Source organism: Formica exsecta, unplaced genomic scaffold, assembly GCF_003651465.1.
Source record: "Formica exsecta isolate Colony F162 unplaced genomic scaffold, ASM365146v1 scaffold314, whole genome shotgun sequence".
In the NCBI taxonomy this organism is placed as follows: Eukaryota; Metazoa; Arthropoda; class Insecta; order Hymenoptera; family Formicidae; genus Formica; species Formica exsecta.
Genome location: NW_021850397.1, coordinates 1,653,854 through 1,674,511, shown reverse-complemented (window position 1 = coordinate 1,674,511; position 20,658 = coordinate 1,653,854). Strand labels below are relative to the sequence as shown.

At 38.5% G+C, this 20,658-nt stretch overlaps 1 protein-coding gene across 10 annotated transcripts in view; it reads right to left on the bottom strand.

The window, feature by feature from the left end:
• LOC115237960 (zinc finger and BTB domain-containing protein 20) overlaps nucleotides 1-20,658 on the bottom strand; it is a 110,906-nt gene that overhangs the window by 75,780 nt on the left and 14,468 nt on the right. Inside the window, exon 1 of one of the 10 annotated variants that reach the window (XM_029811383.1) lies at nucleotides 625-826. The exons of the other annotated variants lie outside the window; for them this stretch is intronic. The gene's annotated coding sequence lies outside the window, so the exon portion shown is untranslated. Of the gene's footprint in view, nucleotides 1-624; nucleotides 827-20,658 lie in introns of those variants that run through there. 10 annotated transcript variants of the gene reach the window in all.

Sequence of the window (20,658 nt, the reverse complement as noted above, 5' to 3'; positions counted from 1 at the left end):
GGGGGGGGGGGGGAAGAAAAGAGGATGCGGTTTCCTTCGCCGGCTACCTTCTACCATCGAGGCCGGAGGGATCTTTATCGACGATCCTAAACGACGATCGTCGGTCGCTTTTTGGCTGTAAACGACCATCAACGATCGCCTTTGCTTGCTAAAGGACGATCGGTCCAATGCCTTTTATTATTACGTCGGATGCAGATTCGCGCGACACGGTAGTCCTGATAAAATTTCTCAGTCTATCAGTTCTGCATGTCATCATCATTATTGAGCAGGATATTCAATCTTTTTTTTTTAAAGCTTTTTCTGACTTTTTTTTATATTCTCGATATTTAACAAAATTACAAATGCAAAAATATATATGAAAAAAGCGAGAATAGATCAAAGAATGTACACGTATCATAGGTTTTGACGATAGAAACTGCTAGCAAACTCTATAATTTGAACTATAAGCAAAATATATCTCAATATAAGATAATATATGTATAAATGTAGGAAATATTTCTTTGCAATTAATTTTATTATTTATGAGCGGCCGGAAATATATTCCAAAGATATAAGTTATATATATAATGGGAATTGAATGGATTACAGTGCAATGTGACAAATTGAGAGAAACCCGATGGTTACCTATATGCTGTTCCTCGAACTGCTGGAAACCGGCTCGTGAGAGACTCGTGAACGATGCGGTGTATCAGTCGGCGGCTCGTTTCCGGAAAGCTCACCAACGCCGACCAGTCTCGTGATTCAACACGCAAATCACTTCTCGTCTTATTAAACTGCACTGCTACGTGAATCAATTTGAATCCACCGTCGTGTAAGACGCGCGCGTGATTGTGCGAACAACGCGACACGGACAGTTGGTTTTGACGATAGAAACTGCTAGCAAACTCTATAATTTGAACTATAAGCAAAATATATCTCAATATAAGATAATATATGTATAAATGTAGGAAATATTTCTTTGCAATTAATTTTATTATTTATGAGCGGCCGGAAATATATTCCAAAGATATAAGTTATATATATAATGGGAATTGAATGGATTACAGTGCAATGTGACAAATTGAGAGAAACCCGATGGTTACCTATATGCTGTTCCTCGAACTGCTGGAAACCGGCTCGTGAGAGACTCGTGAACGATGCGGTGTATCAGTCGGCGGCTCGTTTCCGGAAAGCTCACCAACGCCGACCAGTCTCGTGATTCAACACGCAAATCACTTCTCGTCTTATTAAACTGCACTGCTACGTGAATCAATTTGAATCCACCGTCGTGTAACAGCCGTTCCCCGATTAAGTAAGAATACTCGACGCGCGCGTGAATGTGCGAACAACGCGACACGGACAGTTGACATTTATTCGTGTCTCTAATGCGATTACAAAAAAAAAAAAAGATTATAGCGAAAAGATAAGAAATACAAATACGGATTCTCTGTGTAAAATATGAAATTAACTCGTAATATATATATAATATAGAGCACAGTAGAAAAAATTATATCAAAGAGAAGGAGAAAGAGTGGCATACACAGATGACAGACAGTAATTTTTCACACGTTTGTTTTATAGTCCACCGGACGCTAGTGTTTATCGCAGAGGGCAGATGTGGTATGCGTTATCAAGGGCACGCACGTATCTTATCGTATTATCGCCGATTAGCACTCTTAAATATGTATAAAATTTTGGAAGTGCTTAAAATATAAATGTAAGTAAATTTATGTAAAGAATATTTTGTCTGTGCTTAATCGCGCGGAAATTACTTACAATAATTGATTACTCTGTATTTATGTATCATGTGTGTTATAAATGTATAAAAATTCTATAATCAAGTTTTCTATAATAACTATTATAGAAAACTTGATTCTATAATCAAACTGAAATTCTATAATCAAGTTTTCTATAATAACTATTATAGAAAACTTGATTCTATAATCAAACTGAAATTCTATAATCAAGTTTTCTATAATAACTATTATAGAAAACTTGATTCTATAATCAAACTGAAATTCTATAATCAAGTTTTCTATAATAACTATTATAGAAAACTTGATTCTATAATCAAACTGAAATTCTATAATCAAGTTTTCTATAATAACTATTATAGAAAACTTGATTCTATAATCAAACTGAAATTCTATAATCAAGTTTTCTATAATAACTATTATAGAAAACTTGATTCTATAATCAAACTGAAATTCTATAATCAAGTTTTCTATAATAACTATTATAGAAAACTTGATTCTATAATCAAACTGAAATTCTATAATCAAGTTTTCTATAATAACTATTATAGAAAACTTGATTCTATAATCAAACTGAAATTCTATAATCAAGTTTTCTATAATAACTATTATAGAAAACTTGATTCTATAATCAAACTGAAATTCTATAATCAAGTTTTCTATAATAACTATTATAGAAAACTTGATTATAGAATTTTTATACATTTATAACACACATGATACATAAATACAGAGTAATCAATTATTGTAAGTAATTTCCGCGCGATTAAGCACAGACAAAATATTCTTTACATAAATTTACTTACATTTATATTTTAAGCACTTACTATGAAAATATATTTTAATTATTTTATTAATCTCTTGATTGCTAATTATTTTATTTTCACGCGTAAAATAAATATAAATATGATAAATGTGACTTGGATAGCTTTGTTAGAAAAATCGACTTATTCTAGATACTTTTCGATATCGCGAGGCGAGAACATTGCTCCGACTTGCCGCGAAAGGAAAAGCGACAACGGTCGTTTCCCGTCAGCACAGTCGGTTGTGCGATACGTTAAAATAGCCGACTATAGTCTCTCGATGCTCGAAGAAGCTCCGGTTGCCCTCGCATGAATGTGCGCGAAAGACGTATGCCATCTTTCTCTTTCTTGTTCCCCCCTCTCTGTCTCTCTCTCTCTCTCTCTCTCTCTCTCTCTCTTTCGCTCGTACTGTGTCTTTTTGCTCTCTCTCCGTCTCTCCAGTATCCTTTTGTCACGGCAGAAGAAACGCGGGTCGAGGAGATTGTGCCCTCGCTGCCGCTGTTAGGCGGCATGGAATCCGCGATTCTATCGCGCCACCCGATGCTATATAGGCTGCTCCAAGAATAGCTTTATTCTTTCTGACATTTGAACAAGCATTAATGATGAGACCAAAGCAATATGGAGATAATAATAATTATCCTAAAAAGAAGACTCCCTCTTTTGCAGATGATGCAATTATTGTTAAAGTTGCTAAATTATTATTAAAATTGTTAGGATGTAAGAAATTTTTTTCGCGTACGTATTCAAACGTTTATTAAAAGGGATAACTGTTGAGCCACCCTGTATGCTATAGCACGGTTAATTGAGGCCGTGGCAAGCCTCTAGATCGACTTAGTTTCGATCCCTGTCTTTTTCACCGAGATCGATCGATATTGATAAGCAGCGCGCATGAAACTTTCACAGAAGCAAAGCTTCCTCGATGTCGCGACGAAACGCGAAGCGGAAACGAGGAACAAACGCGCGTGAAATTAGTGGAAAGAACTCTCGCGACTATCCGAGCATCGATACTTGGCGAAAAGCGGCGGCCGCTATTAATGCCTGCTATTCATGCCCTCGTCCCCGTTGCGTTTCCTCTGAACTTAAAGACCGGGCCGCGCGATTCGGAGAGAAAGAAAGAGATATATATATATATATATCTGTCAAAGTGGCCGTTTTCCCAGCAACCGCGAGTGTGCAATGCATTCATGCATCGCCCTCGTCACACTTTCAACGAATGATAGTACGCGCGTGCGCACATATGTACATACTAGATAAAGAAAAAAAAAAAGGCAAAGAAATATATAAAGATGAAGACGAAAAGAAAAAACAAGTTTTTATTGTATTCTATAAAGAACTTGTCGCATATAACAGGAAGTAATATATAATAAAAATAAAAAAACACATAAAGACGCGCGTGGTGAGATAAGATAAGACTATCGAGACCAAATAGTGTATGCATCAGCATACGAGAAAGCAAGAGCAGTGCAAAAAGTGTAACGGAAGATAAAGAGAGAAAGAGCAAATTTATTTTTATGCCCCGGGATCAAATCCCCTACGGACGATAGCAATAATCATTGTACGAAACCGATATATAAATCTATAACCAATAACAAAACCAATAATAATGCTAGGAAAAAAAAAACCATAAAATTAAAGGAAAAATCTAAAACAGCGATAAGGCAGAGACGAAGACAAAGACGATCCCGAGACGAAAGTGAATCCCAAGAATGAAAAGAGAGAGAGAAAAAAAAGGAAAAGTAAAAGTCGACACGGAGATATAGGAATGAGAGATACACGAGACGATTGCGAGCAAAGGGCACGTGCAATTGAAGGGAGCGAGAGAAGGGCGAACCTCTCTTGTCGGCAACGCGCCCTCCCGCGAGACGCCTCGACGCGACGCGGCGCGGCGCGGCGCGGCGCGGAGCGGATCGGAGCGGCGTGTATGATCTCTCAGATTACGCGCGGTGGGCTCGTTCCGTCGCGCAGCACGAACGGACGGACAGACAGAACGAGAGAGAGAGTCACGGGGTACGCGTAGAGCCTAGGCACGATACTGAGGACCTCCGCGAGCCGCGGCGGCTCGACGGTGCTTTCCTCAAGAGGGAGAAGAGGCGCGGGAGAAGGCGCGACACGTAGGAGAGGGGATCCGGACTGGCCGCCGGGGATGGGACGGAAGGGGTCGGAGGATAGAGGCAGGGGGCAGAGAATTCTCTCTGTTATAGATTAAAATTTTTTACGGGGAAGATATTGATTGTTGCTTTTTATTAATGTAACATTAAAGTGGTGCCCGCGGCGGTGGGGGCAATCGCGCCCCGCTGTGCGCGCCCGACGGTGGTGCNGAAAGAGAAAAGGGGCACGGGAGAGTGATTCGCGAGGCGCGTCGACGGTGGAGGGGACGAGCGGAAGGGCTCGAAGCGGCGGAAATAGTGCCATAAATACGAACATTTTTCGCAGCGTCTTGCAGCCCTGTTTTGACAATCATCCCCACCAACGGAACTCGCGTGCCCTCTCCGTCATGCGATTCCTACCAGGCGGACCCCCCTCGGAACCCCTCACTCACGTTCCTCCTCGCCCTACCCGGCTCGCGTTTCTTCCCCCCGCACCGTCCCCCTTTGTATGCCTCTCATCCTCCGGATCTTAAATACATAGATATACTTACGCACACGCGGATGAACGAGCAGCCCCACACGGAGCCGCGAGTCTCACACCCTCCTCTTTGCCTCACCTACCGAGCACTACTACCCCACGAACGAAACTGTCCCCTTTCTCCTCTTTCCCCACTCCTCAACCTTATATATATCCTCAGCCTATTCTTCTACTCGCTTTGACATTTTTCGCGAGTTAAGGCCCGCTCGAACTTTGCGGAAATCCATCTTGCGCTGACTCGCTGCACCCCTCTTTCCTTCTCCTTGTCTCCTTGCCCCTCCAGAGCCGATCCAGGAAAAAAAAAAAAATGCTAAATCGTCAAATTTTATTTTTCTTCGGCACGTGTAAAGGATTGACGATAGAAAATTCAAAGAATACAAAGGATGAGTCACGTCGCTCTTACCGCACGTTCGAAGAAAATATTATTTTTTAAAGATACGTCACATGCACGATATACACACACGTATTACAGAGCTTGCTATCACTAATCAAGAATTTGCAAAAACGTCCGCCGCACTCTCCCGTTTTCTCGCCTCTTTTAAAGGGTCAATTCGCGTTATTTCCGCGTCGTTCCACCATCTCCTTAACGGAAGTTCGGAAAACGGAGGATGCCACTCTTCAGGATACGCGCTCGGCTGGGTTGCATTTCGGCATCACCGACTCCGCGCCACCCGTCACGAAGTTGAAGCCCTACAGAGGAAAAAGGATCGAAGGAAATTCGACTGCACCATCCGTGCAATCGTCATACAACGATCGATTCCGAATTGATTTTATCGCCTACCCATCTGCTGAGAAATTATGGATGCTAATGCTACTGATACATATCCTGCTTTATATTTTGTTGAAAATAAATTGTTTATATAGCAACGGTTGACTTGACATTATTTAAAAAATTTGAACATCTTCGTTAAAAATATTAATCTCGAAATTAACGGTATGTTTAATAACGCCATTTAAAAATACTAATATTTTCTTCTTAAATTCACCAATCTTTAATGCTTTCTTTCGTGATTTATGTCTAATGTAATTTTTTAAATATATTTTTTGAGAAATTATCTTTTATTTCATTATATACTTTTGTTATACATATATTCGGAAACTCAAAGAATTATTTTTAAAAATATCCATTTCGGAGGTAATAACGAGAGAATCAATATTTATTTCGATACAAAATAAGATATTTTCCGTTTGATATAAAAAAAATATTCATACCTCATCATGGATTACCAACTCTAAAGAATTGTTCACATAAAAGACAAATGCCTCTCTCTCTACCTAAGACTTAAAGGTTTCTTTTGGCAAACTACTTTTTACACTCAAGTATTAAAATAACATTATCAGAAATTTTTATTGATTAGTGCAATTTTATTACTAGATTTTCCACGCATGTCTCTCTGCGTTGCGTTATATAATACATCACTCAAAAAAATGTCTTGCTGATATAGGTAGATTTCTAGGTGTCACAACAAAAATTTATCGCTATTTTTTGTATCTGTTAGAATATTGTCTGTTACATATAGAATTTATAGCAGCAATATTCTAATAATATCTTCTAGAAAATTTAGGTCCCATTGCCAAATGTTAATCACTGCATTGGATAAATATGAGTTTCGATACTACAGCTAGAACACTCTTTGTGAGAAATATAACTGCCAATTATAACTGCAGCATCGAAAAATTGAGAGAAATTGTTTAAAAGAGCTAGATAGATTGGGCGCGTTATACAAATATGTTAGATGTGAGGATTATATATTCATTTGTTTCTTGCCGCTAATCTTTTCTCTTTACCACAGCCAAACTTTATAACAAGTATGATTGGCCTTAACATGGATAGGCGCCACAGAAAAACATTCTTGCTAAATTTCACAAACAGTTCAGATATAAATTCTGTCTCTGTCACTTAGATTGATTAAATGCGAAACATATGCGATATCACAGTATTTGCTAATCATTTATGTACCTCAGTTAATTTTGCGCACCCAGAAAATTTTTGCTGTAGTTGCAATACCACTTTTTTGAGTGATAATCATTCTTTAAACCTATAAATCTATTCATTTTAATCGCACTTTGTGCATTTAAAATTCAATGAGTCGATCGACTGTGAAGGATACTTGAGCGAAAAATGCAACCATAAAAAACAAATAGACTTTATCAGAATCTCAGAAAGATCACATATGGTTATAGCGTACAACACTTCAATGCAGAGGCATTGCAACTTACGGCACTAATCCGTGAAGGATACTTTTAAGCATGACGTGGCGTTTGTTGAAGTGCGTGAATGCTATTCCTCGTGACGAAATGACGCCACCGTCTTCCTCTCCGTTTTGACTGGCTCGGATCGGCGTTACCGAACACGTTATCTTATCGCGTTACAAAAAGGAATTTTGATTACGAGGTAGGTAGGTTGGGCCCCCCTTTTTACTGCTGCGATGCGATTGGTTGATCTTTTTTTTCAATATGCCTCGATCCAGGATTCGAGAGTAAGGCTCATAATCAAAGTCCGTTTTTATATTTAACATTATTTGAAGTATGGCTAAGATGCTATGCGGCCATTTCTTTGACTGAATAGAATTTTAAGACCACATTTACGATCTGGAATATAAGAACAAACTATGAATATGAATCTAAAACAGCGGACAAACTGAGCAGAAAAAGACAGATCGACGCGGAAAGAAAGGCAAGAGGCAGAGGCAGAGGCAAAGGGAATTTTATTAAAAACGGAAAGGATGAGTTGCATCGAACGTTTTCTAGTGCATTCTTCCTGTTCACGTTCCTCGGAGATTTCAGTCGAGCTTCGGAAAAATACTCTTTGAGAAATGCGATTTTTAATTTCTGATGTTAAATATCTTGCTTGATAAGTTTCAGTTAGAGCATATAAAAAGAATCGCTGTAACAAGAATGACGCAAGAGAGTTCACAATTTCCGAAGCTTATTTCAAATATGAGTCATATCTAAAAAAAGGCTTAGAAGTTCGTCGGATTTGATTCATCAAATCATTTAAAATCCTTGAGTATATTAACGATCTTAAAAGTAACATAGTACTTTTTTAATTTTTAATTCAATCAATTCTCGGATTAATCAATCCCATCGTTAAATTTTTATCGAGGAAAAATCAATTTCAAAATTAATGTTTCAAGCGCACCTCGTGAAGCAGCCTATATTCTCTCCTCTCTTCCCCCTTACAACGAGCATCGTGCCGTTTATGAATTCACCTTCCTGCCGTTTGTCCTTCCCCACTTCGGCTCGGCGCGGTGAAGCTAGGTTTAATTCTCAAAGAGCGATAGCAATTTCCCGAGGAGAAAAAGGAGCGGAGACATGCGCGCGCTCTAGTCGCACTCGATCGATGCGTCATAAGCGATTAATCTATTTAACCCATCCGCGACGACGTCGTCGTTCATCGGCCGTTTGTACGAAGGAAAGACGAGTAACTACGTTATCGGTTCCCCTTTTTAAAACGAATAATCGGGACGACCGGACTTTTCGATTATAAAAGTGCAATACCAATGTATTTTAATATGACGAAAACTTTTGTTTAATCTAAAAACTATTTTGAATACAAAGTGCGTCAACAATATATCTTATATAAAATCAAATTTACAATTTTTATATATATATATTCAAGTTTAAATGTACAAAAAATTATTCTGGTCATTTTCAAATCTCAAGAACTAATGAATGATTCTTTACTCTTTATACATGATGATGAGAAATACTTAATAGAAGAAACGGAGAAAAATGTGTATAACTATAACGCGTTATATTTTCAAGGAATACGAGAGCGTGTATGCCAGTCTCATGTAACGTTTAAACTTGTAGCTAGGAATTACGTCATCGGTGTCATGTCTCTAAACTTCGAGTTTATTTGAGATAATTCTCAATCGGATTTTAACAGTCATTTGAGCTTTTGTCGGCGTGCAATAGATATAACAACACGCTCGAAAAAGGGATGTTATTTACGCAACACGTTCGAAAAAAAGGGAAAAGGAAGGATGTCGTACGATTGAATGTCTTGACTATTTCACTGCTAGATACAACTGAAATATTGCTAAAAACTATATGTTGGATTTATATTCTTACTGTAATATATGCTAAATTAATGGAATCCCCCAAAGTATTTACAAACTAATTACAACAATCTCTCTTTTGAGATTAAAGAAGCTTATTAATACTTATTCTTTAATTTAATTTTAGTTCCAAGTTTCCTTATTCTTTCTCAAAAATCTTTGAACCTCCTAAAAATCTCTCTCAAATTACTTATTTAACATGTTACATACACATTTCTTTATCTTATTGATTCACTTTTCCAAAATTTTAACTATTTAATATCAAGCATTATCACAAGTCTTCCATAAAATTTCTGTTGCAAAAATGAATCAACTCTGAAATCGTCTCGAGATGTCATGAAAATTAAGATCAACGAGACCACTCGTCTCACGCGATCTTGGCCACGAAAGGGTTAAGGGCATACGTGAGCACGTGGCCCTCGAAAGCGGCGTGCGCGCGACGAATTAATGAAGGGCGATTATGCGACATGCCGCTTCCCACGCTCAGCGTGTACTTCGTGTTTGGTTTACATATCGCGCGATGCCCGTGCACGTCAAAAAGAGATAGAGAGAAAGAGAGAGAGAGAGAGAGAGAGGAGAGGAGAGATTGAGAGAAAGAGAGAGAGCGAGAGTGAACGCGTGTGTCGAGTCCACTGGAAAAAGAGCGGGTGGGCTGGCAGGCAGGACGAGCAGGCAGGTGGAAAAAAAAAAAGAGAGAAAAATGAATCATGTCGCTGCTCTCTGGCCTTCCGGCGTACGTATATCGCGTATATGTCCGAGCTGCCAAAAGAGCCGCTAGCTCGCGCGATGAATGGTTTTTCTGGCGCACGTTGCAAGCAAATGCTTCTCCACGTGTGCGCGCGCGCGCGTAGAGAAGTCACGGTAGAGTAGTAACATAGTATGTTATACACGACGATTTAATTGCTTTCGGCCGTAGCACAATGTTATCGCCGTGACGCTTTACTTTTGCCTGTCGGACGATTTGTATCGTTTTTAATTAGCGGCGCGTGTAACTGACAACAGTCATCGACGGTGGCATATAATATCGCGGGAAAGCGGAATGAAATCCGGCAAATCGCCGTGTCATCGACCAGAAAAAAAAAAAGTACTGAATTTAATTCTTAGGATCATGATCATGCTTACTTTGCAGATTCATTGTACCTTGAAGCTTTTTATATATTTTGATTACGTATATGTTTGCTAGACTAAATTGTAACACGTAAGATCCTCTCTATTTGTGCTCTAATTAGGCTTCAATAATAAAAACTATATAATAATCTTTCAATATTCCTACAAAATCATTCGTATATTAGTTTTTTTAAAGGTCAAACAAAAACATATTTTTTACACATCTTACAAAAATCGAAAATAAAAATTTATATATACGATATCAAACATTATTCCATTATTAACCAGGAACTTTTCAAGCAATTTCAATTTCAAGAGCGAGCGATCACAATAGCCGCATTTTTTCCTTTTACGAGGAATTGATTCCTGTTTTAATAAATATTGCATCACTAATTCTCCGTTGTCTCTAGGTTCTGTTTCTATAGCGCTTCAAAAAGAATCGCTCGATACATATCAACGTCCGTACGAGAGCCCGCGATAAAGAAAAAAGGAGAACAGAAAATCTCGTATCGGCGAGCCGAGCCGACGACAATCGCGAAATCAATTCGCATTATTCGTTTAAAAGTATGTACCGCCTAGTGACGTCAGCGACGATGGAAGAAGGACAGATAGAGGGAGAAAGAGAGACAGAGAGAAAGAGAAAGAGAGAGAGAGAGAGAGAGGGAGGAAGAGAGCGGTAGGCGTGTGTAAAGGGGTGTCGAGCGGAGGCAAGTGGCCCCGTCTGCCTCGTCGATGCTCTCAAACAATCCCTTTCCACCACCGTCGCGTTCGCTCATACCACCACTACCATACACGGCCACCTCTTTCGCCGGGGTGCTCTCCACCATCGACTGCCGTCTCCTCTTCCTTCGTCGAGACACCCTCCCTTACTCCGTTTTGCGAGCGCCCACCACCTCTTCATCATTTCTCCCGCCCGCGCATCCCAACCGTGTACGTCCGTTGTATCGTCGACAGCAACCGTGCTTGGCAACTCGCTTCTCTATCCCTCTGCTTCTTGTGATCGCAAACGCGCAAACTGCGACTTTTTGCATTATTCTACACGACTGGATATGGGGTTGAGAAATTTTCGGACAAAATAGCTGTAGAAAAGTATACAAAAAAAAGCAAGAGTAAAGAGTTTAATAAGATGCGTCTTCTATATCAAAGCTTCAATAATAAAATTTTTAAAGCGCGATGGGAAGCCGATGAAATTACGGACCGACTATGATTACGTGACTCTTATTTTACGTTTTTTTATTCGACACATATCTTATCGATCTAAAATATTTCTCTGTTTTATTACTGTACAAAATTTTATTAAATTTATTATTTATAATTAAAATTATCAAGCTGATTAAACTGTAAGTAATTATAATTTCCTACTCTGTGACTGGAGGGAAACGATATACACGTATTTATAACATGCTATTTCGCGATACTCGGGATATATATATATATACATCCGCTATCGCAAAGTCAAATTGACCTTATACAAAATTCGTCTAGGTCGACCTTCGACGATCACGACTGCGCTATTTCTTAGACATCCTTCGGTTCATTAAATTTTACAGACGCTTCGTCGCCGCCGAGCGAGAACGTTTTTGAATTCTCGAGAGAGTCGATAAGAGAGCGAGGAGAATCGACTTCTTACTTTCGATAGCGCGAATTATCGTCGGCTCGCTCACGTGTCCGTGAATTATTAACGGACGCACTTGGGCACACACGTTGACCGCGAGTGTTAATCGCGATATTCTCGAAACTTAACACGTTGGACGCACATCAGGCGGGCGGACATTCTTGATAAAGCGAACGAGCACCCGACTTGCCCGACATAGCCACTTTATCAGCGGTTTTATATGATATTAGCTTGCGGCAAAAGGCTTTTTGTCGCTTTTTCATTTAACGTCGTTTTAAATTTGCGATATTAATTTGTGCCATTGATCGCAACCGGGTGTACATCCAACGCGAAGCAACGCGTGTAAATATAAACTCGAACATCGTGCATTTCTTTTGTAACTTCCGGCGACCGTTTTAATTGCACGTAATGTGGAAAATGAATACCGACATGTATCTCTCTGAGCTATACGTTTTATACATTAAAAATGAAAGACGCGGAAAACAGATTAATACAATATTGAGGAAGCAAAATTAATATAGCATTTCAGGGAATGGGAAATACAGTAATGTGCCCGATTTCAAGAAAAATTAATACATTTACGGATTATGAACATTTTTATAATTATAAAAGATATTGATTATATGCTTTTGATATACTAAAAGATAATGCAAATAAAATTATTTATAATCATATTACACGGTTCATGTATTTTTACAATAACATATTTTGCGGAGAGGGTGGAAGCTTCGGAAATTCGATGGGATAGATACATTTCTCAGTTACATTTCACGGAGCGACCGATGGAGGGAGAATTATTGCCTCGCAAAAGCTGGTAGACGTTGCGCTTTTACGTAAATCTTACGGGCTTTCTATCGTCGTCGATGGCACGGCGAGCCGGCATTGGTTAAATGGGAGAAGTTTCGCTTTTAGCGAGCCAATTCGCGACGATCGTGGACGGGAAGAGGACCTGTGGAAAAGGGGGTGAATTCGATGGGAACGGGCGAAAAACGACGAACAATAAAAGTAAAGTAAAAGGAATAAGTAATAAAATGTAATATTGCCGAGAAGAGAATAACTGCACGAAGCAACCAATCAGACGACAAATGCGAGCGAACATAAACGAGTATCTGTTCCTAATATGCGGTTTGTATTCGATATATATCGGTGCACGTTAAGTTAAATAAAATATCGAAGCATCGAGAAATATACTGAAACGTCTATAAAATAACAAGTCAATTATTGTATATTTAGATTTGGTTTTTCTATAAATCATTTACGAATATTAAATTTATTCATTAATTATTCCTTATATTAAATATAAACTTCAAAATTCTATCTTGACGAGTGGGAATTCTTCTCTTACGAAATATCAATGATAAAAAATTGGCAAAAAAAGTCTATAAAAAATTAAAAATTTTTTTTTTTTTGAGTATGCTTGGAAGAAGTTGCAAGATGTTGCAAAACTTCATTATTATTCTTTCTTTATATTAAAGTCTTGTGTCAGTTGAAAAAGTAGTCGTATTAAAATATTGCAAAGAATAAATTATTTACACAGAGGAAACAGCGATCTCGGGATTGGCACCGATGTCGTTTAAGAAAAACGCGCGATCTCTCGCGAGTGGATAAAGTATGTCGTTGGAAACATGGTCGCCCCGGTTTTGACCGCGCGCACAACACCCTCGCGGGATAAATTTAAATCCCGAAGTTTCCAGCCGACATACAACCTAATGAACGACAACGCATCCCGACGAATCCCTCATTCGATGCGTTGACGTCACACGACCGGCGAAATTGATTTTTCGACAGCAAAGGGGGACACGCGGGGGGACTCTCTCGCGTTCGCCAAAAAGTGCAGATCCTGAATATTTTAATGGACAGCTCTCGGGACGCGCAGTCGATACCCGGGAATATCTATATCGGCCCCCGGCATCATGTGCCTTAATTAAAACGCTTACGCGTTATATTTTGGAGATGAAGCTCGTGCGCGCGCGTTTCGACACAGATCGGAAACTACAATATATACACAGTGACGTAATTAAAGAACTTATGGAACGGTGAAACACGTATCGCCAAGGATCAAAAAAAAAAAAAAAAAAAAAATTCTCGTGATTGGAAAGAGAAAAAGAAAAGCAAAAATATAAAATAATAATAGAATAAAGGAATAAAAATTAACAATTTATTCTGAAAGAGAATAATAATTTATTCTGGTATAGGATTGTGTGTGTGTGAAAGTTGCGTTGTGAATATTAATATAATTTGAAAGGAGAAAAATAAAGAGAAGAAACGAGAAAAGAAAATGAATACACAAAAGGAAACGAAAAGAAGGAGAGAGAAGACCAAGGAAACAAAAAAGATAAATAAGAATATATTATACAATGAATGCTAAATCTGTCATTTGCCATAATTATGGCACTAAATTATATCAACAACAATCTATGTCATGCTTCATTTTTTTTAGCATGCGCATGTATCTTGTCATATATTATTATTAACACATTATTATAAATTGCTCGGTAGAATTTAAGAACAAAATTAACGTCGTCCGGAAAATAAAGAACAATGTTCCTACCTCTTCCGCGAAGATACATCTTTTTCGAAATGTTATTTACATCTGCGTACACTGCATACACCCGGTACACAAATGAATCCGCGGCACTCGCTCGCGTTAAATTGAGTCGCGCGATGATCCATCCGAAAGAGCATTTCGCTGAGAGCGGGCCGAGAGATCGACAGGTGCTCTCTCTCTCTCTATCTCTCGTCGGTTCCAGAGGATTCGCGCGTGCACGGCGCGTCCCGCGAGAATTAATTTCAATCGGAGTCACGCGCCAGATATCGCGCGACCGAATGGTACGATATGATACAAGAGGCATTCGGCGATTATTTTCCCTACGGTGACTGTCGCATGATTTTCCGGACTATAATCCTGATCCTTTAAAAAATGCAGTTATATCTGTACACGGTGTCCAATAAATCGTAATAAACCGGCAAGAACATAATTATTTCGTAAGAAAAAAACAAGTAAAGGATATACAATAAATTATTTCGGTTGATTGTGTAATATTGAAAAAAAAAAAAATATGTATATATATAGTTTATGTGGTTGAACATTAGTTTGCATTTGAATTTTGCGACATATATTACAAGAACAGGTCAAATTTCGAAACCATCCGTGAAGAGTGAGCAATTATATTGAAATATATTTGAAGAACTTGTGTAGCCATGTAAAAGAGTAAAAGACCGCAGGAAATAGCGCGTGAAAAATATCAGGGAAATTTATTTTTTATATTAAGTAACTAATTACGGATGGTCACGATCGTCGTGACCTACTTTTCGAAACTGTAATATAGAATGTAAGACGAAAATATAGAGGTATTCTATAGAAGTATTTTATGTTATTTTAGTTCGCTCTCTTATATTCAGTAAGATAAAATGCTGTTCTCCACCGAAAATAATATCATCCTTTAAAAATTACAGGATTCGTGATACAAATGAATGAGCCATTTGTTTACAAAGTGACCGATCAAACTTTGAAAAATAGCGAACTTAAAACGAGATAGTATCTACTTTAATGCAATTTTCGAAATCCCATCTAATTCGGCTAAACTTGATCTCTCTCTATCACTTTCAAAGAGCTCAAATATTAACACCGCGGTATTTCTGGTCCGCGATCTCTTTCAAGCTCCCCGCTAGAATTACGCGCGACACTGAGCACAATTTTACGATTGACCGAGAAATTCTTCTCCGCTGGAAAACGTAATTAACAGAGTTAATCGTATGACTTGATGAGCTTCCGCGTAGGAAGTCAATTCGTTGCAACAAAATCGCGTTTTTCATATCGTTGATAATTCCACGATCGCTGATAATTCCCCCTTTCGGCGCGTTTGGAAAGATATCACACGAGTCAGTCGTTCCTACGAATCGAGTGAGTTTCCAGGCTGGCCAGATATAGCAAATCGAGGAAAAAGTTTTGCGCCGATCGATAATCTGACGGCAACAACGACTCAGCTTAGCTCGATACGTACGCGACGCAGAAAAGACCTCTTTTTTTTTTTCATTTTATATACGGTAAAATCGTTACTCTCCTTTGCCCCGAAGTGCTACAAAATATTAAACTTTTTTCATTGTTATTAAAAATGTGAAAACAAAAATTCAATTTGAACATTAATATGCAAACGAAAATCTATCGATCGTGTTAATTAAAAATTAAATTTGAGAGAGTTGCAGGAAAATGTAAAGTTAGTTTTCCTTCAAATTTTTTTTAATAACTGTTTTTCTAGAAGTGTATAAAATATAAATTAAAATTAAAAATGGTAAATATGTTCAAGCAATGCGCAATCAAATGACGTATTAAAACTTAATGTTCTTGAATGTTGGGGGGGAAGGGGGGGAAGGTGCTACTTTTATATATACTTTTATATAGGTACGATTTTAAATTTCACAAAAGGTTAATGTAGGAAACCTTATATTTTTCATTGCTTACAAGTCACTAATAGTGTTTTAATATTTCAGTTAAATTTAATTAAATATTGCCTTCAAATTGCATGAAGAATTCGAGCATTATAATTAAGTTAGATGCTTCCAGAGGACACATTGTATATTAATCTAAAATATCTCAACGGGCGCGGAAACGTGACCGAATTAATTTTTAGTTAATTACACCGAAGTCTAGGTCGTTTATTAGTAATTGAAACGCTCGTGCGATCTCCCGCCATCGTGGTATAATCGCAGATTTACGACGCAATCTTCGCTCCGAGAAACGGTGAATCTTCCGCTCATATGGAACGCATACGTGTGCAATTAGTGGCAATTAGAAACCACGAATTAACTTTGTTCCGAGTCGCGGAGATTTCGAGAGATTTTCTCTCTCGTATATCCCGGACCGTGCGACAATACCTCTTAGGTCGCGTCGTATAATGAGTACTGTAATCGAAGTCACATAATCTAGATCTTCATTCCCACAACTGTTGGTTTGCGAAGATGTTCCATTAGAAGATGACATTAGAAGTACCGTAATATTGTCCGCTTAATTTATATATCTTTTTAATAGTGTTAGAGATAGGGTAGATAGATAACACTTCCTTTTTATGAAACGACAAACTTCCTAATTGCCCTCAATATATACTTATTCTATTCCGTTTTATGCCGATCTATTCAGCAAAGGAAGAATGTGTGAATAATGTGGATATATAACATTTTAAGGTCAGAAATAAAAATTGCTTTCTAAAGATAAACACATTTATATGTTTCATATATATATATATATAATATATAATAAATGTTTAGAAGTATCTCTCTTAAGATTTCTCATGATAAGAATCTCATAGATACATGTAACACAAATTCCTATAAAATATATATGAAAAATATTAATTATGCTGATAAATTATGATACTATATAATTATACACTAATTGGTATGATAATGACATGCATAATTTCATGATGTATTATTTACCATGGGACAAAATTATATGAATGTAAATATTTAATATTTATATAGTTATAAAAAAATTTCTCAAATATTATTTTTTCATATATCGATCTTTGTCTAAATTGATGATTCTACATTCTCGAGAAATTAGCCACGTTTCTAGACAATTCTCGCGTGGTGCCGTTTTGCTACGTAGCCTTTATGGGCCTTTAATCTTCCGTATACCGTCCATGTCGAGTAGATCGATCGACCGCTATTTGCGTTTTTAATTAACGACATTCCACCGTCGCACGGAGATGGAATATAATTTACGCCGCTTATAGACCGCTTACGCCTTTTTCCCTGTAGATAGGTATAGACAGAGAGAAAAAGACCTGGTACGGCTTTAATCGCCGTTATTCTTATAAAAATTCTAAAAATAATATAAATCTATCTCGCGCAAAATATCGATAATTCAGTGACAGAAGTTGACAACCGGAAAAAAATCTACACAGGATGTTTGACAATTGTTGGCTGTAGAAAGTACTGATTTCTTATCACGAATTATATCGATTTGCAGAAACAACTTCTTTTCTGAGAATCGTTTGATTTTTAATGCTTTATAGTCAAAGTTTTAACCAAAGTATACTTATGAACATGTGTGTTGTGTATCGATTAATAGTAGCGCATATTATATCGAAGATAACTACAACTGCCTGCGTGGCGCGCGCGCGAACTTTTATCGCAAGTATAATAATTTCAAGTATAATAAAATCAAGTTGTTCGCGGAAAAAAATTACGCTTGCAAATCGATACTCGCCACGTGATGGGGCAACATTTTCTATTTGCGTCATGGATTACCAAACCCCCTATCCGATCGAACGTACGACTCGAGCTCAAATCTAACGTTTCTCGATCGAGATTAAGTATCTCACGTTCGTGCATACGCGCGCGCATATCACACATACACATAACACGTATAACGATTTCAAACTTTCTGAAATTATACCGGTAACTTTCACGCACAATAAATCGACGAGCGTGCGCCTCGGGGATTTCTCTCGATTCCATCCCGCGCCGCGATTTTTTGTCACACACACGCTCGCTCGCTCATTCCGCTTTTCCGTAGACGAGTTACGCTACAACACTCGGGAATGGCGAGCGTTAGTTTTGTCACCGCCGGTTATTAATCATGAGCGGCGGTTTCGCCCGCGGGAGATATCTCGGTGGCCGCGGAATTTTAAGCTTTTTTGCGACGAGCATGGAGGGAGAGAAAGCTGGTGACTCGCGCGAGTTGTGACTTATTACTCTCCTTGTGCGTTTTGAAATTCGATCTACTTGACATAATTTCATCATATCGTGTATATTTCATGCAATGACGTTTCTGTTAAAAGCTGAATTACTGAGCACACATTATATAAATATATTGTCGCAAAAGATGAGAGATTAAATGTTTGTCGCGTCTTTGATGCTGCCAATTTAAGAGAAAATAAAATATTTAAGTTAATTGTCAACTCATCTAACGTTGTCGCGCAAGTTATTTCAAACGAATCTTCGTACACGCGCTCTCGCAATTCCTCAACACCGTGTGTATGTGTGTGTGTGTGTGTGTGTGTGTGTGCGTGCGCGCGTGTGTGTGTGTGTGTGATTAATGAATATTTATACGCTAGAGACTTATATAATTATGTAAAATTATTTTTATATAATAGAGAGAAAACAAATTATAGATACAAGAATATTTTTCACAATTTCTCTCTTGTGTAATAGTGCATTTGGAATTACAACCTTCAACCAATCCAATATATTATTAAAGTATACAGAAAAAAAAATTCTCTACATGCGTAAACAACGTCGTTTCTAGTCGTTTTATAACATTTACTTCTTTTCTTCTCCCTCTCTCTTTCTTTCTCTCTTTACATGGTCGCGCGACTTTTATCCTCGCGAAAAAACAAATCCGACACAATGATCGTTAATCCGTAGCTCACGGCAAACGTGATCAAAGTGATGTATATGCAATTTCAACATTGGCAAAAAAATATTTCCGCGGAAAAACACGACCGGCCGTTCAACAGCTCTAAAACGAAGTCAAGCATGGCGGCTCTAAGGAAGTTAGAGCCACTGCTGAGGCATGTCGCTACTCTCGATCATCATCGTATTGATCCCTCTCTTCTCGCTGCTCTATCTCTCTTCTTCTCTCCTCGTCTCTGCCCCACGAACGCCTCCGCCATTCATTATTCACGATGGACGGCATCAAAACAGCGTTATATCGCGATATATTGCGCGGCCCCCACCAGCCGAGAGTGCAATGTTCCTATAAAGGAATGCCCTGTATAGTTTTCAGCAACCAGAATGTGCAGTCTACGATTGTCCACAAGGGGGACGCGACGATAAATATTTATTATCGCCTGTAAACTCTCGAATAAAATAAATCAAACAAAAGTCAATTATTTTCTCCTTAAATGTCAAGATATCAAAAATGTGTTCGAATTACAAGCGATTAAAAATGAAGAACTTTTTCATCGCGACTTGCAATTAAATATCTTTTCAAAATTTTAATTTCATAGAGGCTCGATTCCCAAGATATTTAAATATACTGAAACTTTTTTTCCTGACAGAAGGAACCATCCACGAATCCGCGAGAAATTTAACGTCATTGTTTCTGGGACAGAGAGCCTTGCGCGTCTCGCGATCTCGGTCACCGCACCCGCTCATCGCAAATAATGTCAATGTCGGAATATTGACAATAAGCAGCGATTCGTCCGAGGACCTCGGACGTATGTAGGGTTATCGCTATCGGCGGTGCCGAGCGGCTCAAGTCGGGTCGAATCGAGTCGAATCGAGTCGAGTCGAGACGAGGTCGTTCGCACCGTGGCAACGACGAGCACAAGCACAAGCCGGCATAATATGCCGGCGCAGCCGCGACGAGACGCGACGAAACGACGAGACGAGACGAGACGAGACGAGACGAGACGAAACGAGACGCGCGGCGCGCCTCTCGCAGCCGCGTGACTGCGTCAGAGTCGCGGCTATTGCTCCCCTCCTCTCGTGCGCGGCCCTGATCTCGGACAAGCAACGCGTAACGAGGTACCAAGTGCACCGTAAAACCGAATTTACTAAACTGGTAGCCACCCGTCGAGTCCGCGATTCGGATATCACGTACGGATAATTTTGTCTTGATCGAAAAATATTAGCGATGGCGAAGACCATTTGCAGAGCTACTCCTGAGATTTTTATATTTATTGGCATTTATTATATATGTAATATGTTATAAATGTAATATTATTATTAAAGTGTTAACACATATATAAATTATATATATA